Source organism: Cupressus sempervirens, chromosome 3 (genome assembly GCF_028749045.1).
Source record: "Cupressus sempervirens isolate cs-2001-9-10 chromosome 3, ASM2874904v1, whole genome shotgun sequence".
Lineage (NCBI taxonomy): Eukaryota > Viridiplantae > Streptophyta > Pinopsida > Cupressales > Cupressaceae > Cupressus > Cupressus sempervirens.
Window position 1 is genome coordinate 977015981 of NC_143120.1, and position 26672 is coordinate 977042652.

A 26672-nucleotide genomic window follows, 5' to 3' on the forward strand; every position below is an offset into this window, starting at 1 on the left:
ATTTTTTGATGAGAACAACAGGGATATGGTTTGTAAGCTACATAAAGCACTCTATGGTTTGAAACAAGCACCTAGAGCATAGTATGAGAGACTTCACAAGTATCTAGTGCAAATAGGATTTGAAAGAACTGATGATAACATCAACATGTACATCAAAGAAGAAGAAGGTAAGGATATTATTGTATCTAAAATTTTTGTGGATGACATAGTATTTGGTGGAAAGGAAGTTCTTTGCAAAGGCTTTGCTGACAAAATGAAACATGAATTTGAGATGTCTATGTTTGGAGAAATCAAATTTTTTGTTGGATTGCAAGTACATCAACTCAAACATGGTATATTTGTAACACAATCAAAGTACATCAAAGAGATTCTTAAAGCGTTTGGATTGGAGGAGTCCAAACCAGTCAGTACACCAATGGCAATAGGAAATAAGCTATCCAAAAATGATGAATCAGCTGAAGTTAATCAAACAATGTACAGATCCATGATTGGAAAACTACAATATGTTGTACATAGCAGACTAGACATAGCATTAGCAGTTGGAATAGTGGCTAGATTCTCTACTAATCCTAAAGAAAATCATCTCATAGTAGTAAAAAGAATAATGAGATATCTTAAAGGAATTGATAACTTTGGTCTATACTACAAAAAGAATGGAAAATTTAAACTCAATGCATATACAGATGTAGATTGGGGAGACAACATTGATGACAGAAAAAGTACAAGTGGAGGTGCATTATTTTTAGGCAAAAGGCTAGTTACCTAGACTAGCAAGAAACAAACATGCACATCCTAGTCCACTGTAGAATCAGAATATGTGGAAGTAGCAGTCAATTGCACAAACATTGTGTGGCTCACACATCTATTGAAAGGAATCAAAGAAGAGGTAACAAAACCTGTGATATTGTATTGTGATAACACAAGTGCTATAAACATATCCAAAAATCCAGTAATGCATGCAAAAACCAAGCACATCGCAATCAAGTATCATTATGTCAGGGAATTGGTAGAAGACAAACAAGTGAAGTTGGAATACATTCACACAAAGAAACAAACTGTAGATATCTTCACCAAACCATTGCCCAAGCATGCTTATGAATATCTTAGAGGCAAGTTGGGGGTAATACCCCTAACTCAAGCAGTTTAAAGCAACAAGGAAGCTGCTCTACATCACTAGTAATAAATCATTAAAATATCAATAGATTGATGCAAAGGATAACAGTGGGAGCAGAAACTCCAAATCAGTCACAAGCATGGTGACAGAGGGAGAAAACATCAAGAAGCCAAAGCTTATATTTTGCATGATAAAGATGCTACATCTTTGGCATTTATGTCAAAGAGGGAGAAATATGCAAAAACCTGATCAATACAAAGCAAGAGGGAGATATATATGAAAGAGGGAGATATATGAGATCAGTAGTAAAGATGCGGCAGCCAAGAAAAGTAGCAGACAACATATACAATCTTGGTGGTAACTAAGTTGATTAATTGATTAGTTTGGTTTGCCATCAATGCCAAAGAGGGAGATTGTTGGAAATGATTGAAAAGATCATGAGGAAAGTTGTTGGAATGATCATATGGAATTGGTAAAGAATGTTCTCAATCATTGTTTTGTCATTGATGTCAAACTTGCTACTTGCAGGAATGACAATTGCTTTAGTGATCCAAATACTATCAATTAGTTGATTAACAAGGAGGAGAAAATCAATAAGATGTAACTAGAACACCTAGAGAAAGGTTGAAGTTATGATATTGGAATGAAGTAGAAGGATTAGTCAAGCCATTGATGAAATAATGTACTGATGACATACTCAAAGATACAGAGAATGGACACACTGAAACATATCAAAGATATAAGTGCCAAGCAAATACAAGTGCCAAGCAAATACAAGTGCCGAGTAATACAGAGGTGTCGAGCATCAAAAAAACCAATAGTGTGTAGTAAAACACAGGTGCCAAGCACCAATAAATCAATAATGTCAAGTTGCTGCATTATTTTGGAAATTGAAGATTCGTCAGATTTAAGCCGACAAGGTTGTTATCTAGAAGTCTGTGAATTAAATGGAAGATAAGAATGATGAGCTGGTGGCACAGAACACCATATAGAATGGTTTTAAAAGATGCAACTGACGAAGTTTCTAGATAAGAGAAAGATATGGGGTAGATACATTGTATCCTACCTAATCCATTAGAAACCCTAAAAATGGAGAGAGAGAATCGAGCGGCAAAGGCAAATCAGATTTCTATTTAAGGAGTCATAAGTTCATGAAGGAGAGAGAGAGACAGTCAAGCATGAAAGCATAAAATGCTAAAGGAGATGCTGAGGAAAGAGATCATAGTTACTATGTTTCAATAAGAAGACCTTAGATATGGATGCATTGGTATGATGAGTAAGAAGACTTAAGGAGATGAAGCTTGAGAGAAAGACAAGTAGTCAGAGCTGAAGTGATTGAAGCCAAGCAAAAGATTGAACTGAAAGTGTGATCTAAAATCTGCAAAGTATGTTGTAAGTTGTATCAAATCAAAAAGCCATTATTTTTACTCTCTAGCAATTGTAATAGATAGTTTAAATCCTATGGACTTAGGTTGGTTTAATAGCCATGAGATAAATCCTTTAACAGGGTGACATTCCAAGTGAATGTTCTAAAGTCCTTTAGCCAGGCCCATTCCTAATAGTTTGGTGAAATCCTCTAACAAGATCACATTTAATAGTGTGTTGTAAGCCTTTAATAGGGCGTGCTTTTAACAGGGCATCACTTTAGAAGAGTGAAAATCAAGTAGCATGTTATTGGTGGTTTTTCCCAAATTGGGTTTCCACATAAATCATTGTGTCATGTGTTGATCTTGCATGTTTTATCTCTACATGTTGATTTACTGTAACTTGCTAATATGGTTGATTTAAGTTTGGATGGATGAAAAGTGTATGGATTCATTAAAAGTAATGAAAAATTATTATTAGGACATTTGGACCTTGAATAACTGATTCAACCCCCCCCCCCCCCCCTCTCTCAGTTATTCTAAAGAATTCTAATAGGTCAATACATTCAATAGTTTTAACTAACTAGTTGTCATTCACATGAAAAATAAAATGGCTATAAGGTTGTTTTAAATGAGAAAAAAATTGGGATGTAACATACCCTCCCCCTTGTGTTTCATCTTCTTAGATGAACTTTATAATGTAAAAGAAAAAAAAAATCTATTTAAATAAATTAGTCCAAGGTTCAAATGGCAATTTAACAAGATTTATTTTTGGTTCAAATATTTGAGAAAAGGTGTGGAAATTTCTAGATCTCATCATAATCTTCCAAGGTAGCATTTTCCTCAATGTATTGGTCTACTAAACCTTGCATTGGGTTATGCTCTTATTTCAAAAGTGGAGCTTTTGCACCTCAAGTATTCTGAGCAGCTCTATTTTCACTACCCCTAGGTCTCACACTTGCAAGAGATTCCATTCAATTATATGCTCATAGTGGGTAATATATTTTTTATGATATGACTTGTGAAATATCTCATGCATTATGATGAGGGCTAGAGGTAGTGAAATCTTGTAGGATTTTCTTCAAGGATTCTTTCACTTCTTTATCACTAAGACTCAACATGAGCTGCCTCAGAGTCTGCTCAAATATATATTTTATAGTTTTCTTAGCATTTTCCCATCTAGGCTTGATTATTTCCATAAGCTCACTAAGAATTTGTTGTGCAAGTTGATCAGGTGAATATTTCCATTTACCTAATTTGGACATTATCATGTCTTCAACTTTCTTCTTCTCATTTGCATTCCTAGTCTCATATCTAAGAGATTTGAATTTTTCCATGCCAACTCCTACAACAATCTCTTTTATTTTTTCTTGAAATGTATGTGGAGAACTTTTGAAAATAATATCATTTGTATCTTCTTCACCTAATTTAAATTTCTTTCTAGATTTGGGTGCTCTTCTTGTGAATACTGTAGTAGATGACTTGGTAAGTCTAGTTATGATAACCTTACCTTCTTCTTGATTGAATCTTCTTCTTCAGATTTTATTTCTCCTGTCTCATCTTCTGCATCATCATCTTCCACATCATCTCCTTGTCCTTCTATCACTAAGGGAGTAGAACTTGCTTACCTCAATTTTTCTATCCTCTTCTTTCCTTTTCTGATTTCTTGAGGAAGCTTAATTTCAAGTTCTATTCTAGCTTTGGCTTCATCAAATTTACCAAAACATATGGACTTGGGATCCACAGGTTCATTCAAAAGTGCCTCAATGATATCCTTGGTGTCATCAATGTTAACCTCATAGCTTAGAGGCTTAATCCACACCACTCTAGGTTTGATTGCTTGAATGTACTCTTTGTCATAGTCTACCATGAAACAAACAACATCCTTGTAATCTTCTACAAGTTTCTTAGTGATTCTGAATCTATTGTTCATCTTTTCCTTTAATTAATCAAAATAATTATCTATGATACTAACGAAGTTCTCACCCATCTCTGCTATATATTCATTAATCTGATATAGTACTAGTACATCTTTTCTCCATATGACTAAACCTTTTAAAGGAAATTTTTTTTGCACAAAGAAGAATAAACAAGTCAAGAATGAACTAAACTTACACAAGTTATTCTTTGAAGTCTTGATGCTCTCCATGTTCTTTTTGAATTGAATCAGCATTAGCTTAGCAAGGTTGAAGGACATGTTGTTCTTCACCACCTTGAGAGCCAGATCAACTACCTTACATGATACACTATTGAGATGATTGGAGCTATATATCTCATGTGTTAATTCCAAGTTTCAGCTCCATGTCAATCACATTACTAATCTTCATACCTCTTTCATCCCACTAAATACGAATTTTTCTTTCCAGTTCTACCTGACTTAGGGTTTTGGTAGTCTTTTCCTTGTTCAACATTGGGATGATTGTGATTCAATGAATCATTTGCTTCATTATTTGAATAGATTGCTCCAACCATAGGTGCCCGTTGTATACACAGATAAGTATAAACCTTATCCATTTTATCTAAAAATATTGGGGTATATGCAGAATGTGTGTTAAACCCTTGGTCTCCAAGTGTCCATGCTTGGGTCTCAATGCACCATTGACACATAAATTTTCTAGAGTCTCATCCATCTCTAGGGTTCCAATATCTTGTATTGAACAAAAAAAAAATGAATGAATAATATTAACAAGTAATACCTTTGGTGGAATCTGTGACTAAGCTCTAGTTGGATCAAGCACTTCTGCAATTTCTAGACTCAACTTGAAGTCTGGTGCCTTCGAGTCGACTCCTCAAACCAACATCTTAGATCCTTTCTTATTCTTTCTATTGGAGGATGCCATGCTGGGTAGGGTTTTTGAAAACACGAAAAATCTTTAACAACAAATGCATAGATCACTTGGAAGCACATAAATTGCTCTTTGAAAATTCAAGATGATAAATGAATTCTATTCCTTTCCTTTTAATTTTTTTTCACTTTCCAATTGCCATAAATGCTTGGTATGACTACTTGTTAAATGATAGACTATCTTCCACTTAGTTCAATTTTAGTTCTCAGTAGATTTATTCATAACTTGGTGTCCACACAATATTTTAGTGTATCCCAACCTTGCTCGAAAGGGTCTTACAACCTAACCTAGCTTGGTAAGGTCTAGATTTTCCTTAGACACTCAGTGATCTCTTTGTATCTTGAATGTTGATATGGATATTTCATTCTAGCTTCTAGAGTTGATGTAAGATGTCTGTTTTAGATTCTTAGTTCCAGTCATCCTTGTGGGAGATCAAGTAAAAATCTTTGAGTCACCCAATTCTTAAGTGACATGTGCTTCATGGCTCAGACTTGCATTTTCAAAAAATTTCAGAATCCATTGCTACCTTATCTTCTTTTCTAATGATGTTAGCCTTGGCTTTCTTTTCATCTTTTACCCTTCAAGTGTTCATATAGTTCTTGGCAAGATGTCCAAGTTTTGTACAAATAAAACATCTTCTAGTGGTGTCTCTTGTTCTCATGTGATGTTTTACATAGTTTGCTCCAATTAATATGCTCAAATTCTCCCCGGTAATGGCATCTACAACATGTGTTGTAGTCCTAACCAAATATAGCTCCTACAATCTATTATGTTTAGTTTAATATCTTGGTTTTGCATTTAGAAGATTTGTGTCCATGCTTCTTGCATTTGTGATATTTACCTTCAAATGTAGGTTTCTCTTTGCATTCATTATCTCTATGACCATGCTTATTGCAATTGTAACACTTTCCATTGAATTTTTCTTTACCATTACTCCAAGATTTGTTTGATGTATGAATAACTTACCACAATGATTGCAAGTAGGCCTTTGATTCTTTTGAGCTTCTTGTTTGGATGATTTACGTTCTTCTATGTATCCTATTCCTGCTTTGCCTTTCTATCTATATTGACTTTGCTCATTCAACTGATTCATGTCTACTTGAGATTTCATCATCCTTTCATTGGTTTGCTTTTCAATATTTAGATCATTTTGCAATCTTTCATTTTCTGATCTTAGATTCATGATTTCTTCATTTGCATTTGTAAGTTGATCAATGAAGTCTACCTATTGAAGGGATAGATGCTGAATTTCATTGCTCTTTTCTTCTATCTCTTCTTTGTCCTTGTCTTTTTCTTCCATGACTTCACACAATCTTACTAACTGAATTTCTTGTTCTTTTTTCAACTTTCTAGCTTCTTCTTGAAGATTACATTTCTTTTCTAATAAGTCTCTGATTGCCTCATTAGCTTCATCTTAATTTATTTTTGAATCGATATCTTCAATTCTTTCTTTAGTGTAGAGTTTGTCATTCATTTGTACTGCAATGTTTTTTCTTCTTTTCAAGGATTGAGAGAGTTTCTCCTTTTCTATCTTAAGTTTCCCAATAGCCAATTCTAAATCTAGATTTTCATTGTCAATAGCCTTATCTAGTCTAAATACCTCCATTCCCTCTAATCTTTACTCACGCTGTTAAACTTCTTCTTCGAGAATCACAATTCTTTGATACCAATTGCATGCATGAAAAACTAAAAGCATTAAAATATTCATAACACTTTGACACAAGATATGGTGACCTAGAAACCTTCCAAATAGAAAGTAAAATTGTGGTGGGGATGATACCCAAAATCTTTAGTATTGTAGTATAAATTTGGTTAGTTAAGGCTTACAATTGATCACTTCTGATGATATACCCTATTAGGAGCAATAAGAACTGCTAGGTCCACCTTGCTAAAGGATTTTAAAAATATACAATGAAGTACGCACTTGGTAAAGAGATTTGCAAAAGACTATTAAGTCTACCTTGTGAAAGGATTTAACTATTCTACCTATTAGGATGAATTAGTGGCTGATCTTTGATCTACAACTCTAATTTTCTAGTTGAGATTCCTTTGGAGTGTAATGATCAACTTGTTGTGATAGATAAATCTTTGCTACTCCTTATATTGCTTGTAGCCTTCTTACTTCATACTTATGCTCTTATTATTTTTAAAAAAAAATTTATTGTCTTCTTTTGATGTCATACAATACATTACATATATACCAATCTAAATTACAATTCATCAAAGTCAACTACAATACAAGTTTCCACCAAAATACACAAAGTCAGCCCAACTACTAGTAGTCGAGTTCTAAAGAAAAACTTGGTGAGGTTCTACTACTTGAAAAGCATTGTCAACACTTAGTATCATTATGCTCTTGGTAGACATAGAAGCTTGTTTCATACTAGAATCACTTCCAAGTAGTCTAAACTCAGTCAGCGTTGGTGACTTGGTGAACATTGGTAAACTCAACATATAGACTGAATCGCTTGGTCAACACTACACAAATCGGTCAACACTAGATTCACATCACTGATGCTACAAACTTGATAAACACTAGAGACCACAATTTGCACTATGCAACTCGGTAAATACTATGAAGCTCAGTTTGCACTAATATTGATTCTATATCTCGGTAGCAATTATAAAACTCAATAGAACTTCAATTACTTGGTTAACATTGTAAACTACAAGATAAGCTTGGTAGCTACTAACCATTTGACAAAATGTGAGTCACTAATAAACAAACTTAACCATGATGTCAACACATATCAAGTTCTAAAAGTAGTGCTATGGATTTCTTTATCTTTGATGTAGAGATGACAATAACACAATCTTAAAGTCCTTGGCCTACCACCATCCAGGGACCTCTTCTAGAAACATCAGTCATAGTTTTGATGGGATTTGTGGATTGACATCATTGGTCACTTTATTGTCTACAGTTTTTACATTTCTTTTTCATGTTTCTTATGTTTTTCTTTTCTTTTAGAATCTCTTGTTATCTACATAATTTTCTTAAGTCAATATCATGCTTGTGTTTAGATGTATAATTTTGAGGGAAAAAAATTGTAAAGACAACAAAGATGTTTGGTAGTTTCTCATTTTAGTATGTTCATCAAAAAATTGTTGGTCACATATGGAACAACTTTACAAATATCTCCTCTTTTGAGGACACATCAAAAGAATTATCAATTACAATTTTAGATACCCTATTCCTATTTATTTTGTTTAGTTTCATTCTTGGGCTTATTCTACCCTATCCATGTTTTACTAAAGATCATGAGGGAATCATTTTTTTAGGTATTCCATGCCTCGATAAGTTTGTTTCTTAGTGTTTTCTTCCTAACAGGGGTCCATCTGAATCTTTCTTTCTTTATTCATTGCAAAACATGTGCTAAGGTTTCATCATCTTGGGGTATTGAGCAATAGGAATAATCATGCTTTGGCATGTTCTTTATCAAATATAAGAATATGGGGTGTCAAGCTTTCTTGGGAGGAGTCTTTTAGATATACATCTTGCTAACATTTAAATGTGTATTTTCAGTTTTCCTAGTGTGGTTAAGTGATGAGCCCAAGGTTTAGAGTTAAACCTAGCATTCTGATACCATATGTAATATACCATTTTACCTAAGATAAAAGAAGAAACATATTATAATATAAAACTAGATTTTCATAATAGAAGAACAAAAAAGTGGTTATATTTGTTACTTCATTTAGAAAGAAAACTATCAACTGAATTCATTTCACAAAAATAAGTAGAAGTAAATTAACAACCCTTTATAGTTCACATGAAAGGAAACTATTTTAACTTTCATAACTAACTAACAATCTCATTTAAGAAAGGTCCTCTCTACCCCGTAGTTAGGCTTGGGGCACCTTTGTCTTGCCACCTAAGCATTTTAATGTTATAGTGTCGGCTAAGAAGTAGATACAATAGTTGATATCCTCCATCAACCTTTCCTCTATTAGTTAGCATTTTGATCTCTAGTGATCAATTGTGACAAGTGCTACTAACCAACCTTGGCCAAGGATTTTAGTGGGCTAATAATTCAATTGTTCATCCACTGCTCAACTTAACAACAAGAATAAATTTTTGGGAACCATGAGCTAACTCAATTTAAGAAATTTGATGGTTCCTATACTTCCTTTTAATGAAACTCATTTGTCCTTGCAGGACTGTCTCTCCTCCCCACCCATTATCACTTGATCATTTTAGTCTAGGCTGAATCTTGGGAGATTTTAGGTTATGACTAATGTGGAAATCATTCTAATAATTCAAATTTATTTCCATCTGACATGATCTTATTTAAGTGACATATGATTGACACCTCTATATAAGTCATATCGATGCCTTATGTAAAATATCAGTGCTTGCTTCTTATATTCATGCACACAGAAAACCATTAGAGATGTGCTCAGTTTAATATTCCTAGAGATGACAATTAACTTCATTATAGATGTGATTATGTGTTTCCATCAGCACCCAAAAATATGCTAATAAGAAAATATTAGGAATATCTAAAATTCCTTAAGTTACTCTCTATAGCCTTTATCTATGACCATTGTTGTTTCATTCATGATCAAGAAAGATAAATGAAGTTACAATAATTTAATTTCATTGTTGTCCTCCACATTTAAATTGAAAATAATAAATAATTATGACAATAATATATATAAAGAAAATAACTACATGGTGTATTGATGGTCAAATACTCTCTATCTATTGCAGTTTGATGGTAACAACCCAAAACTATTGGCCATGGTGTTGGATATTGTAGCTCTTGAAGTGTTCTAAGTGAATAAGGATTAATGATATCCTATTTATGAGATTTCTTTTTATGGTGGAAACTCAGAGTTAGATATGAGAAAAAAAAAAGAGAACACCATTCGAGCACTAAAGGAAGTATTAAATAGATCATTTTCCCAAATCACAATTACAAGAAAGAAGAAAGAATGATGATACATGTCTACTAGAAAGGTTAATCTTCCCTTGGATGTATTTAATTGGGATATTCCAAGGATCCCTAAATGTAGTTTGTCCTATTGTACACATGTGGAGGACATGTCATTATTTGTCCTTTATTCCACATGTGAGGACAACTCATTTTTATAATTCCTTTATTAAGGAATTTAGTTTATCCTCCTTAAGAGGATTGTGACACTTTGCACACACCTATTATGAATGTGGCATTCATAGAAATGGGAGTTACACATGTGAACACATGCAATTCCTTTCTCATCTCTTTAAAAGAGATGCTCCTCTTTCTTTCTTCTTTACACATCACTTTGATGTTATTGTATTGAGCTATTTTGCTCTCTCTCTCTCTCTCTCTCTCTCTCTCTCTCTCTTCTAGGCATTTGCCTTCATTCATAATACTCACAAGGGGTTTTCTTTGCTTTCCCCTTATAAATCCTTGTCTCCATTGTTGAACTATCTTGGTGTATGCTCTTGGATTTTGCTTATCTTATGGTAACATTGTTTCACACTTAACTTACTTGGATTGTTTCTCGTTCCTTGCTCAATCTTATCGTTTCTTACATGGTATCAGAGCTTGGTTACTAATCCTCATTTTAAGTTTTGTGTCGAAGGTTGCCATTCATTGGAGCACACCTTATTTGGAGACGTTATTGAGAGAAGAAGTTTGTGTTGTGGTTGTTTGCTCATTCTAACATCTTTTGTGTGTAGGTCTTATTTTATCATCTTGTATCATTTTTTTCTAACCCTCTTTGGAAGGCTTGCTGCCAAAGGGTTTTCCTATCAAAATTTAAATTTTTTTTTTTTGCTCTTGTTTTGGAAGGCATGCTGCCAAAACAAGACGCATTTATTAGATAGCACTTATTTATTATAAATTGTGCAATTTTTAATTTTTAATATTTTATATATTTATTCCACTTATCATTTCATTAAAAAAATTCTAAGTGTGATTGTTAAAAACCTTAGAACTCACAATAGATTAGTTTAAACTTATGCATTTTGTTTTAAAAATTTAAAACATTTCCCATTTATTTATTTAAACTCTAAAATATTACCTATTTTTGTTGAAAATAAAAACTTATCCTTTTAAAAATTTATCTTAATATATCTATTTTGAAATATAATTTTTTTAAAAAAATCTATGAGATTTTAAATATCTCATTTTTTTTCCAAATCTTTGTTCAGATTTTTTTTAGAAACTTTCTTTCCAATTCGATTATCGTTTTTATTTGGAAAGAAACTCAATTTTTGCCTTTTCCAACTTGGGTTTCTATATCTCATTCATTCGCCTCTTTCCTAGATTTGCATTGCAATCAGTTCATTGCTCGTCCGTCTCCCTCTCCATGAAATCGGTTCGAACTTGTGTAAATTGCACAGAGTGATATTCTGTTTGCTTTGATATTATTTTTTGGTTGTTCTATTTGCTTTGATATTCATTTTTTGCTACATGCATCTCTCCACCCTCTGGTTTCGATCTCCCAGCTCTGAAGCTTTCGCACGCAGTTTGTAGTTTCACCATTTTTTTCATCACTCAAACCTTTTTGTTGTTAGTCGGATCCTCCTCGCAAACGCAACGGACATGTTAAACCCTTCTTGGCTCTGGTAGGCAGAGGTTTTAACTGGGAGGGCATTGGCAATAACATCCTCTGTATCCTGTGAATGAGACGACATAACTTGCATCCATTTCACCCCCAAACCTGCAAATACGGTGTTTTTCTTCTTTTATGCCTTTTTTTCAAACACTCTCTGCACTCAAATCCTCTTTAAATCCTCTTTAAAACATTTTATTGGATCTGTGATAAGCATATTTTTAAAAGGCTTATTAAATCGTTTCTTAGAATAAGTGTATTACGTTTTTAAAAGAAACTATTTCGTGTTTAACAAAAGTCTATCACATTTTTTTTAAGTCATTTTTTTAAATATAAGTGTATTACGATTTCTTTTAAAAAGTGTATTACTTTTTCAAATTAAAAAGACTATTACGTATGTTTTAAAAAAAGGTCTATTAAGCTTTTTTGAGTTTTTTTAAGCTATTAAGGGTTGTTATTTTTTTTAAAACTCTTAAGACTTATTATCAATTTTTTTTTAACGCTTTTTTTTTTTTAAATCAAAGTTTTTTAATCAAAGCTTTTGTTTTTGCTTTCAAATCAATTTTTTTAAATAATTTTTTTTAAAACCAAATCTTTTATATATAATCAATTTTTTATAAGTTCTTTTTCTTTCAATCATTCTGAATCATTGGGAATTCTAAATATAGCGAGTTGGATTCGTCTATCTATTATTTAGTTTATCCAATAATCATTTCAAGCTATAATCATTTAAGTATTCTCTTCGCCTCTACTTTATTCTTTTAATTATTTTGAAACGCCTCTGCTTTATTATTTTTAGATTAATCATTATTTCTAATGTTTCTTTGCAGGGTTGTCTCATTTTTTTTTTTTAGAAACTTAATCATAGTTTCCTCAGTAGTTCTAGTTAATTTTTTTAATTTCGTATTTCTGTAAGGGGGACATTTTTTTTCCATAAAAATGTCAACCTTAATTCCAGAAATAAAACATAATCATACTAATTATCATTCTTGGAAAACATATATTTCATTTATATTTCGTTTTAAACACCTGTTCGAGATAGCCACTGATCCTTCTATTGAACCTGGTTCAACGGCTACCCAAGATGAAAAAGATACTTGAAAACTTAAGAATGAAGAATCTTTAGGGTTAATTGGTATTTCCATTATTCTAGATTTATATGTGTTAATTGCACACTATTCTAAAGCTCATGATGCCTGGTTAATTTTGCAAACCAAGTATGACAGTGGAGATGAATATCGCAAAATACAGTTGCACGATCAACTTGAAAATCTCAGGTATACATATTTTAAGACTATGGATGAATTTTTGTTAAAATTTGATTCTATTAAAAGCCAAATTATTGCTTTAGGTGTTCAGTTAGATGACATTCGTTTAATTCATATTATTCTTAAAAAGTGTCTTCCTAGATAGTTTCAATAGTTTATAACTAATGTTCATGCACAACTTGCTATTCCTACATTAACTACTCAATTAACTTATGTTATTTTTCAAACTTTATTAAGACAGGAAGAAGCTAAGCTAATTCAGTTTGGTACCCTTAAATCAACTGAACATGCATTTATGTCTCAGAATTCAAATAATAATAATTTTCGTTCAAATAATAATAATAATAACAAACACTATAGTAATAATTCTAATAATTTCAATAATAAATCTCATGCCAAATATAACAATAATAACAATCACCATAACAATCATCATAATAACAATCGTAATAATAATAATCAAAGGAATCATTCAAATTTCAAACCTCATTGTTCTTATTGTGGCAAAGATGGTCATGTTGTCAATAACTGTTTTAAAAAGCAAAATCATAAAAAACCTATGAACAATAGTAACCATAATCAAAAATCAAATCATAAAAAAGGTAACTCTACTGGTTCTAATTCTCATCATGCTTTTACTTGTAGCTTTAATCTTTGTAGACCTTTAGAATGGATTGTTGACAGTGGTGCATCACAACATGTAACTTCTCATAAATAAATTTTTGATTCTCTGCAACCTGATATTGCTAACATTCCTATTCAGTTAGCTAATAATCAGACTTGTAGAGTTGAAGGTTTAGGTGATGTAACTATTCCTAATGGTAAATTGCATGATGTATTGTATGTACCTGATCTAAAAACTAATTTGCTTTCTGTTTCAAAGTTATTTCAAGACTATAAAGTTGAATTCTATAAAGATACATGTTATGTGATAGATCCTCAAACTAAACAAGTGATTGCTCATGCTAAACTGGATAATGTCAACATATTTAAATTCCATGAATTTGCTAGTTCACGATATTCTTTACATACTTCCATTGATTTCAATATATGGCATGAAAGACTTGGCCATTTAAATTTAGATTATATTACTTTAATGCACAAAAGAAATATGGTTGATGGCTTGCCTCACATTATTCCTTCTAAGATTTCTTGTACTGGTTGTATGAGTGGTATGTAATGCCCTGCCAAGGGATCCAAAGAATTAACCTAGAATTTCACTGAGTTTGGTAACATTTTTTTTTTTTTTTAATAACATGAAAGTAAATACCACATATAACTTGTACATAATAACAGAAGCAATAGCAATGTCCATCTAAAAGTAAACATAACATACATAACCTATTTCATTCTTTAAGAATCCCTTAACATTGAGTTACATCTAAACTAACTAACATACATGAATCCATCTAGTACAACATCCACATGAATAATAATGTTAAGCCCAATGTTCATATAGTACATTTCCAAATGCTCAATCATCCACTGTACATGTCATAGGGTCTGAAGGCTAAAAAAAATATACATATGTGAAATAAGGTACATCATCCTATTCCAATCCATGATACATCAAAGTAGAGATAATCACATGATACATCATCATAGAAGACATATACATCCATCATAAAGATCAAACAAAATAAACTAAGTGCATGGTTCCTTCCAACCGTTAATAGCATCATTAGACCATCATGGATCCTAGCCATCCCTCCGTGTGTAACATTCCAAGGCACCGAAGAGATCATCGGCTATAAACATAGTAGGAATGTCACTCCTAAAACATCCTACTAACATGAAAAGTAAAAGCATAAGATAACATCATCTAACATATGCAAATCATCAATATAAGAAACATACCAGTAAATACATCTATCATAAGGTATATCATCTATCATAATGCTCCAAGAACATAATGAAGATAAACACCAGCCAAGAATACTCCAACCACGGTGTCTCAAGTGAATCTCAAATGATAAGAGTGGAAAATACACTACCACCTGACCGCGTGGTACCTAAGTGGTCCACTCCCACCGTGCTGAGGAGATAATCTCAAGTCCCAAACAGGCTATCCATAACACATAACACAAATCTCTATAGTTGAGGAATCCTAAAAGTATACTAACTCAAAGGTTTCAATCACGAAACTGACATCTACTTCCCAAAGGCACACAATGACATGTAGGAAACCTACTCTGCAAGCGGGAAAGTATCATCGCAATTATCACATACAAGTTACCCTGACAGTTAGCTAAACTCCATGGGTCCATACTAATCTCATGTGGCCACTACTATCCTCTCATACTGACGAGGCATACTACGAAATGCACGGTCGCAACCATGCGTTCTCACTACTCCCATCTTAGCCTGTACAATCACTCAAGGCATGGGCGAGAACCAAAACAATTGTCTTTTTAGGTTCATTTAATCCCCATTTAGTGTGTAAATGTTATCACTTATTAACCAAACTTACAATGAGTTGCCTTGGCAGCCACTTAGGGCCCCGGCCCCCATTGCAAGCCACTTCCCGACACTACAAGTAGATTACCTACCCTGAGCTCATAGAATCATAAATCACCACAGTCCTGTACAAGCGACTGTAAAGAAAATCCAAAAGATAATCCATAAAAAGAATCATCAAATATCCATGATAAAAAACATCAAATATCCATAATAAGAATCATCAAATCTCCATGAGCATCTGAAAAGCATCCATAGAAAATCATGATTACAACAGTTCTCTATTGGCAACTGAAGGCATCACTAATAATCATAATAATAATTGGTTCTCAATAACCAAAATATATCTCAAAATAAATCACAATATCCATTGGTTCTCAACAAGCAACCAAGAATATCTCAAAATCATACTGATCGAAGACTCCAAAATGGTTGAGTCAAACATGTCACAACATGACATCATCAAGAAATAAATCAACATTTCAGTCCCATCATGGCGACTAGAAAATAATCCAAAGATAATTGATTGATGACTCAAAAATGATTAGCTCAAGTGTCTCATACGCATACATCTCAGCTTCACACATGAAGACTGATGAACAATAACAATAAGTAAATACAAACATTTCATAGAGCATACGATCGCATTACCATGGTTGAGCTTATAAAAAAAATTGAGAGCAAATAAAATCAACATGCCATCACATCTCATAACCCCTAAGCCTCTGGTAACAACCTAGGACTGGTCAACGCTAGTTAACCCAAAACCCAAAACAAGAAGCATATAGAATACACGATGCAGACACATGTTTTGGTTTTGCTATCTTACATAGTTGAATCAAGTGTAGAGGTTCCCAGTTTTCTATTTGCAAATATATTTTCAAGTGTCTTGAGTTTCATCATTTGACCTACAAGTCAACCCATTTGTTCCCCGATAGCATTATCCTTCTATTATTTCAAAGAATATTCTAAGAATAGCTTAAGGGTAAATATTAAATCATTTGACACTTAGTAAAATCATTCACTCAATGTTACAAATTGAATGACTTTTCTTAATGTTACTTCAACTTTTAACATAAATCAAAGATCATTAATCATCTAAATTATAAGAGAGCCAATTACTAATCTTCGAATAAGAAGATTATAACTTTATTAAAATGATCAATTAAATCCACCAATTAACTTAGGTACACAATTCTATGACCTAAAATTTAATTATGTGTTACTAAGTCTTCACCATTAAAATATCTAAAATCATAATTCAAGTCATAAGACTTATCAACTTCAATATAGATACTCTACAATCTCGTTAAAAGAATTATATTAAATAAATCTCTATTACATAACTTAATTATTAATTAAATCTAATTAACTCTCATTAATTGATTTAGTTAATAATTGCATAACCATAGCAACGTTCCAATTAATATCAGTTGACTAATAACTAACAATGGTTCAAAGTTAATTATGATCCAATTCTCTTAATACTCATATTAATAGTTCAATAATGACTTGTTATTGTTTAATAACAAGTTACATTGGGAAATCTATAATGATCACATTCATCATTCTTATATGAATATTGATGTTTTCTTAATTAATCTGTATTATCAATAATCATTTAGATCATTATACTATTATTTATTAATAATTTCCTAGACCCAACAAACATTAATAAATAATAAACTCATCCAAAGCTATTATCACTCGATCTATAGAAACTTCCATAACTATAAAGTTAACTATCTCTCAATCTCAATACCTAATACCTATTTTAACCTTACGTCATATATCTCCCGAGATTTTGTCTAAACCAATTATTGATCTATAACTTATTTCTATACTTCAATTATTAACTATTCTCAATTTGAATTTAACTAAATTAATTAATAGTTATACTAACTATACTTATCATTCATTAATAATTGCTAACCTTAACAATTATTAATAAATAATAAACCCATTGATAATTTCAATATTCAATTATAATGATTGATATTCGAACCAATCAATGAATAACAACTAAATCATTAATATCTCTTCTCTTCTAATTTTTTCTCACTTAAAAAAAATCCATTTACTTAAATTGACTAATAATTAATCACACTTCTTCTACTATTAACTAATCTTAATTAAATTTGATTTAATTAGATTAGATAGTAAATCATATAAAACTAATGCATATTAATAAGATTCTAATAAGAAAAAATTACAATAATATCTTTAATTCATTTCATGCTTTGATATATATTATTTTTGTGAAGTTTAAGCATAAAGAACTCTTAGTTATGAGAAATGGAGAAATATATGTCCTTGAATAAAATAATTCCAGTACGACGGTCATATCTCTCTAATGAACTGTTGGATCGAAGTGAAATTAAAATATGTTGGAGAGGGTCAAGTTGCGCCAATTTTGATTGAAGCGATCAAATAAATTTGATCACGATAAAAAGTTATGAATGACTGAGTTCAGGTCTATCCAAGGGGCAGCGACAGGACAATTTGTGATGAATTAAGAATTTTCTCTTAAAATAATTGGTCTCTAAATTTACCCATTCATCCATCTAATAAGTTTGTCCATACGCATCTGAAAATATAACTTGATAGAAAGATTACATCTAATCATTTGAATTTTCAACTTAGAATTTCTATTTTAATTTCAAATCTTGTCTATCTAATTTCACAATATAAATTCGAACCCAAACCCGATTAAGATCTAATTATTTCTCCTTAATTGGATCTAGAATTTTTCTATTATTTTTTTTTCAACCAAATAAAATATCTAGATTCCAATTCATATCATAGATTCAATCATAGAGAAGATTCAAACACATATAACAGACACGATGAAGACAGGAATACATGATGCGGAAATAGCATAAGTAAAATCACAAGAATCTACCCGAATTCTGATGCTAATTCACTCTTCCTCAGAAAAGCCATAGAGCAAGCTCCCTTCTTCAGAGTTCTTGAGTCCTCCCATGCTCCAATTGCTCTCCACGCTATATCTAAGCTTCTATGAATGCTTGAATATAAAGAGCTCTCAAGAAACCTTTGGAATGCTTCTTGAAACAGCTGGAAGGTGTCACCAACTAAGCATGGGTCTTTTTCAACATTTTTGATGAGTCATAGAGTTGTAGACACCTTATGCTTAATTGATGCACTAACCCTCGTGTTGTTGACACATGTTAATTCTCATGCAAGCTTATAACTCCAATTTACTTTACTCTTTCCAATTTAATTTATTTATTTATTAAGTCTCATGCACTAACTTTAATATCTCCACTTTTCAATCTTAATATATTTATATTTTAATCATATGAGATTTAGAATCTTTTAATAATTTAAAATATATTTTCCACTTTTAAATTTCATTTTCCAAAACTTTATTGCTAAAATATTTATTAGCTTTAATAATAATATTACTTAGTCATTTATTTAAAAATGAGCTCCAAATATATTATTATTAAAATAAATATTGTCACATTCCAAATTTAATATTATAACTTTTATCTTCCAATTTAATTATTTTATTTAATTAATTTTTCAATTAATTAAATAAAATCAATATTAAAATATCATATTAATTTTTTATTTAATTAAACCATTAATTAAATCTTTTAATTAGACTTAATTAATAGAAAATACTCCAAGGACTCACAAAGGTAAAAATACGAAAAACCCATCATAGCCAAAATACATACAAATCAAACCAAGGGATTTATATCACAAATTACATCATTTGACGCATTCAGAGGGTACTCAACTTAGATACTTGTCCTAATTTTTCAATTAGAACAAATGGCTTAAAGGGTTGAGATTTGGACTTGAGAATTTATCTCCCCTCTCTTATCATTGAGATAATGTGATAGAGTACGCTCATCCTGGCAATTCAGAGAAGTCGATACCCAGTACCTGCAACCTACATAAAAACTATGCATGTACAAGCACAATATATACTAAACTAAACAAGCAATGGTAGGAAGTGGTGCATCGTGTAGATCCCGACTAACAGGTGACTACGACTCCCTTAACCACATCAGACACACCATACAAAAGCAAACACACAAAGTAAACACGCACACCATACACATGCAAGTATGGGGTAAGTATCCATAAGAAAACACATATGATAATAAATCATCTTACTAATCATCATTAATAATTGCAAACACTAAAAATAATCATCATACATACATGAAATGTAGAGTCTAAGTAATCTCATCACATATCAACTGAATCCATAGCACAATATCTGATAATCTCATAATAATGTTACTAACCATCAACATGAAACTAGATCTAAAAGAGTTCAACAATGATAACAAAATGTGAACCAGGGGCAGGCACTACATGGTAAGATGCATAGGGAGCCCTTTCCAAGTGGTAAATCATGGCGGGCAACTCATAAGTTGCACCTTGTCCATAGTGACCTTTTGGGCCCCATGGAGAATAACTCCATCCAAGGTTCTCGGTATGCACTTACCTTTGTTGATGATTTTTCTAGATGAACTTGGATCTATTTTTTGCATCGCAAGGATCAAGTTCTTGATATATTCATTGAATTTCAGTTATATGTTGAAAGGCAATCTAGTTTTAAACTTAAAATTCTCAGAATTGATAATGAAAAGGACTATATGAATAATGCTTTTCATTCTTATTTGAAATCATGTGGAATTAAACATGAGCTTACTATTCCTTATACACCACAATAAAATGGTGTGGCGAAAAGAAAGCATTGGACCATTGTTGAAATGGCTAGATGCATGTTGCATGCTAAGAATCTACATTATAAATTTTGGGGTGAAGCCATGTTTTGTGCAACTTATATTCTTAATAGGACTCCTACCAAAGCTCTCAAGGATATTACTCCAGAAGAGGCTTGGTCTGGTAGGAAACCTAATTTACATCATTTGCAAATTTTTGGATCTATTGCTTATGTTCATACTCTTAAACAAAAAATGCATAAATTAGATGCTAAGTCTTCTTCTTATATTTTTGTTGGTTATGATGAAAACACTAAGGGTTATCATGTTTATGATTCTACTACTAACAAAGTTCATGTTGCTAGACATGTTTGGATTGCAGAAAATGGTGTACATGACTATTCTACTACACATGATGTAGAATTCGGTAGCACTAAAATTGTGCTAGTGGAGGACCAACCTCCTTCTCTTAACCCTACTCCTCCTCTTAACCCTACAACTCAAGCACCACCTATTATTTCTACTTCTACTAATAATGATATTCAAGTAGCTACTAATGATGCTTTTATTGATAATGATTCTTCCTCTAGTGATGATTCCATTACAAGTAAACATAAACCTAAATGGGCTCAAAACTTAATCAATGAAAGTGATGACTACATTTCTAGATTTGGTGGAATTAAACATAGAAGGATTAATTATTGTAATTATGTTTTGATGACTACTCTTATGAATTCTAATGATCCTAATTCTTTTGATCAAGCTAACTCTCAACCTCATTGGCAAAAGGCCATGCAAGAGGAATATGTCTCTTTAATTGCTAATCAAACTTGGGACTTAGTCAATTTACCTCATGGAAAGAATATAGTTTCATGTAAATGGTTATACAAAACAAAATTGAATGCTAATAATGAAATTGGTAAATTTAAGGCTAGATTAGTTGCTAGAGGTTTTTCACAAATAGAAGGATTAGATTATAATGAAACTTATGCTCCTATAGCTAAAATGCCTACTATTAAATTAGTTCTTGCTTTAGCATCTAAAATGAATTGGCCCGTTCATCAAATGGATGTTAAAAGTGCCTTCTTAAATGGTGATTTACATGAAGAAATCTATATGGCTCAACCTCCTAGATTTGTTAAGAAAGATAGTGAAAATCTGGTTTGCAAATTAAAAAAATCTATTTATGTTCTTAAACAATCACCTAGAGAATGGTATTCTAAAATTAATTCTTTCTTTATTTCTCAAGGCTTTTCTAGAAGTCATAATGATCCAAATTTGTATATTAAACATACTGAAGATGATATTATCATTGTTATTATTTATGTGGATGATCTAATTCTCACTTCTAGTTCAAATGCTTTGATTTCTGATATTAAGTTTCAACTTAAATAACAATTTCAGATGATTGTTTAGGTATTTTACATTACTTCTTAGGTATGCAAATTTGGCAAACTCCTAAGGGTATCTTTCTTTCTCAAAGCAAGTACGCTTATGACCTTTTAGAAAAATTTAAGATGAATGATTCTAACCATGTTTCAATTCCATGTGAATTAGGAACTAAATTAATGGCTGATATGAATACTCCTTTTGTTGATGAAACCTTGTATAGGCAATTGGTAGGAAGTTTAAATTATTTAACTCTTACTAGACCTAATATTTCTTATAGTGTTGGTTTAGTTTCTAGATTTATGTCTAAACCTCAACAAACTCATTTTAAAGTTGCTAAATGAATCTTAAGGTACATTAAAGCAACTATTAATATGAGATTATTTTATGATGCCAATTCTGAATTTATTTTACATGGCTATACTGATTCTGATCTAGGTGGAGATCCCAATGATGAGAAATCCACATGTGACTATTGTTTCTTAGTTGGTTCAGGTGCAATTTCTTGGAAAAGTAAAAAAGAACACTCTATTTCCCTTTGCTCAATTGAAGCTGAATACAAAGGTTGTACCAATGTAGCTAAGGAAGCTTTATGGCTTAGAAGACTTCTTGAAGATTTGGGTCTACCTCAACAAGAACCTACCCCTTTACATTGTGATAATCAAAGTGCTATTGCTTTGGTAAAGAATTTAGTTTTTCATGCAAGGACCAAACATATTTCACTTCAACATCACTTCATTCGAGAACAAGTTGAAGACAAGCAAGTCACTCTTCTTTATTGTAAAGGTGAACATCAAGTGGCTGATATTTTGACAAAACCACTTTCTAAAGAGAGATTTCAATTTCATTGTAAAAATTTGGGTTTACAACCCTTGGATGTAAACTCCCCAAGTAAATATTAAGGGGGGTTGTTAGAAAGGTTAATCTTCCCTTGGATGTATTTAATTGGGATATTCCAAGGATCCCTAAATGTAGTTTGTCCTATTGTACACATGTGGAGGACATGTCATTATTTGTCCTTTATTCCACATGTGAGGACAACTCATTTTTATAATTCCTTTATTAAGGAATTTAGTTTATCCTTCTTAAGAGGATTGTGACACTTTGCACACACCTATTATGAATGTGGCATTCATAGAAATGGGAGTTACACATGTGAACACATGCAACTCCTTTCTCATCTCTTTGAAAGAGATGCTCCTCTTTCTTTCTTCTTTACACATCACTTTGATGTTATTGTATTGAGCTATTTTGCTCCAACACACACTCTCTCTCTCTTCTCTAGGCATTTGCGTTCATTCATAATACTCACAAGGTTTTTTCTTTGCTTTCCCCTTATAAAGCCTTGTCTCCATTGTTGAACTATCTTGGTGTATGCTCTTGGATTTTGCTTATCTCATGGTAACATTGTTTCACACTTAACTTACTTGGATTGTTTCTCGTTCCTTGCTCAATCTTATCATTTCTTACAATGTCTAGTTATCAGTCACAAGTAACTCTTCCATAATTTAATTTAAAAAAAATGAATAATGTCGATATGGAGCCAAAAATTAAAGACATAAAGATTATACTTTCTCATGGTTATATACCAAATATATTGGCATCATGTTATTGGTATCACCTATAGCTTTACACACACATGTACATATATGTGTATATATGTATACACACACACACACACACACACACACACACACACACACACACACACACATATACATATATATATACATATATATATATATATATATATATATATATATATATATATACATACATACATATATATATATATAAAATATTGGCACCATGTTATTTTGTATCATCTATAACTGTACATGCACACCCACACATACATATACATACATACATACATACATACATACATACATACATATACATATACATATATATACACACACATATACATACATAAATACATACATACATATATATACACACACATTTATGTAATTTTGAATCATATAATTCCTTTTAGTTATATATTGATTGTACATGCATGCGCACACACACACACACACATGTTTAAAAATAACATGGTCTCAATATATAGAGTTACATTGTGATGACCACTCATTGGTCTCAAAATAAAAAGAAAGTTTTAAAAAAAATGTTATTAAATGTTTAATGTTATTCTTGTACTAAAAACTAACCAGGTAGGTCATGATTGTCAAAGGTGTACAATGTGTTTCCTAGCCATTAAATCCTTCACCAAGATTGTTAGAACTCACCTGATGGCTTGTCAATGGACCTTTTTAGTGCCTTATTCCTTAAATCCCATTTATCAATATTTTTCGCTCTATTTTCTCCTGCATCTAGAAATAATTTTTCCACAATAATAACATATTCCTTCATTTTAAAATTAGGATAATAAAAAACAAAAGTATTTCATAATTGTCATAATGGATAACCATCATTACCATTAACAACTATTACTTTTATAATTTCTTAAAATAAAAGTATTTATTTTTTAGTTGAATTGCAACAAACAACTAACAAGTCATTTTCACATGAATCAAAATGGTTGATCATAATTTCCATCTCACAAGATCATAAACATTCAACTCTTTTAACTAACCAATTATAATTTACATGAAAAATACTATGGGTATAAGGCTACTTTAAATGAGCAAAGTTTCTGGATGTAATATGTGCACCAAGAGGGATACTATTATTGTAAATATGAGAATAAGTGAATCCAACAAAGGAAGATAGTTGTAAATAGAGAGAAACAAGAAAGAAAGTTTAAAGTACACAAGAGGAAGAAAGGGTAGAGTGCGAGTGAAGCCAAACTGAAGCCCAAATGGCTAAAGAACATTAAGGCATGTTCAAGATGTCAAATTAGAGGATCTACCAGACAACATGTGCTGGACACTCAGATTTATTACTATAATTTTTTTTCTAACCATTGCATCTATTATAAGCCTTTAATAGGGTAAACCTGTAATAGTTCATCAAAATCCACTAACAAGGTATATCTCATAAAGGGATCTAAATCTTCTAGTGAGGTAGTCTTAAAAGATTGATTATAATCTTAATAGGTTACTTGCATTCCTAATAGAATGCATTCTCAAAAGGAACATATGTAAGCTCCTAACTGGGAACTCTTTTACTTGCAAGGAAAGGCTAGTTGGTATATTACTCCCACCATGTTTTTTACCCTCTCACTAAGGGTTTCTACATAGAAATACTTATTTCATTGATGTATACTTATGTGTGGTTTATTGTATGGTTTCACTATAGATCTTTTATCATGAAAAGATTGAATAACTAAGTAGGCCTACAAAAGAAGCTAGATAAATGGAAGAGAAAGTCCTTTAACTTATGGGTGGACTCGAATAGTGAAATAAGAGTGTGACTAATTTTCTATGACAAGGGGGAGAAACTCAAACAAGGAAATTTCAAGGGACACTCAAAGAGAAGCATGTAAGGTAACCTATCTAGGATTCCAAGGAATTCATACATCTAAGAGAGGAGAATCCTTAAAGAGAAACAATGCAAAAAACCACAAAGAAAAAAGGGAAAGTGAAAAGAGCTATGTCACCAAACAAACCCATGTTTTTTGTGGTAAAATAGTACATGAGTCAAATTAGTATTGGCATAGACATGCAACAATTGATAAAGTCAATGTAGATAGAAAACTATGTTACAATTGTTATCGGTATGGTCACAATACACATGCATGTAGAGATATTACAAATGAAGCAAGAGGGGAGAAACAATGTCACTACTATGACATGTATGGATCAAACACTAGATTGTACTAGTCATACCTCTAAATAGAAGACATGTTTTTTTCTTGTTGAAATGATGAACACATCGCATTACAATGTAAGTTGTGGATGAAACAATAGAGACAAGAAAGAAATGTTATATATTTCATAAAGAGAGTCATAAAGTCAAAGATTATTTGATGAAATAGAGACCCAAATAGTGCAACTATTGTGATAAAGGAAAAAAGTTCACTGGTGAGTGGTGAGTCCTCCCAATTAAGTTAAGAAGAAAAGAGACTAATAAGGGTTATACAAGAAAGATGAGTCTTGCATGGGTCACCTAATACAAAACTAATAAGTCATAGAATAGTGACTCAAAAGGTAAACCACACCCAAAAATGGAGGATAGGTTGTCTTCAAAATCTAATTGTTAGATTTATCATCAAAAAATACTTATTGCACAAGGGAAGAAGTACATGAGAAACAAGGTTACCATTTAGAAAGTAACATCACATTTATGGATGGACTATAAATAAGCATCTTGCCAAAAAAAATCACTTTTGAAAACTTGAGATCAATAGGGCCCTTGATTGCCAAAACCCTAACTCTCAAAAGGTTATTCTATAAAGCAATTGTGTGCAATAAGTTAATATTTATTTTGAAAACCTAGGTTTCACTTATTGATAGTAATCAAGAAATATATTCAAAGCTACAAAACATCAATGGTGTAATACAACTATCTATTCAATGTTGAATTAGTAGATGAACATGATGAAGAATCAACTATTTATGAGTCAATATTGTTGGACTTAGGGAATAAGGATATAAACATTGCACTATCCTCATTTCAAAGTAGTGTGATACTACTAGAAGATGTTGGTGAATATATAATGGAAAAGATAGTAGAGATGGGAGATGAAATTATTAAAAAAATTATAAGGAGATCTAATCAAAGAAAATAGGTGAAGAAGGCATCAAAGTGTTGGAAGCCACAACCCTGACTTGTGCTCTAGATATTCCAAATTTCTTCAAAGTTGAATGGGTATGATTTGTGCTTAATCAAGTACATGACAATTACATGTGGCTAGAAAGGCCATGGGAGATCATAAAAGAAGTGATCAAAAGGGTTACAGGGTTTAGTAGAACTAGAGAAAAGTTAACCACCAAAGGACATTCAATAATAGAGGTGGTTGAACTGACTAAATGAAATAAAAAATATAGAATATGCACCATAAAATATATTCTAGATAT

At 31.7% G+C, this 26672-nt stretch overlaps 1 pseudogene; it reads right to left on the minus strand.

Moving 5' to 3' along the window:
* Nucleotides 1-11949, minus strand: part of LOC149570021 (respiratory burst oxidase homolog protein C-like) — a 121056-nt pseudogene extending 109107 nt beyond the window's left edge.
* Between the last annotated feature and the right edge of the window lie 14723 nt (nucleotides 11950-26672).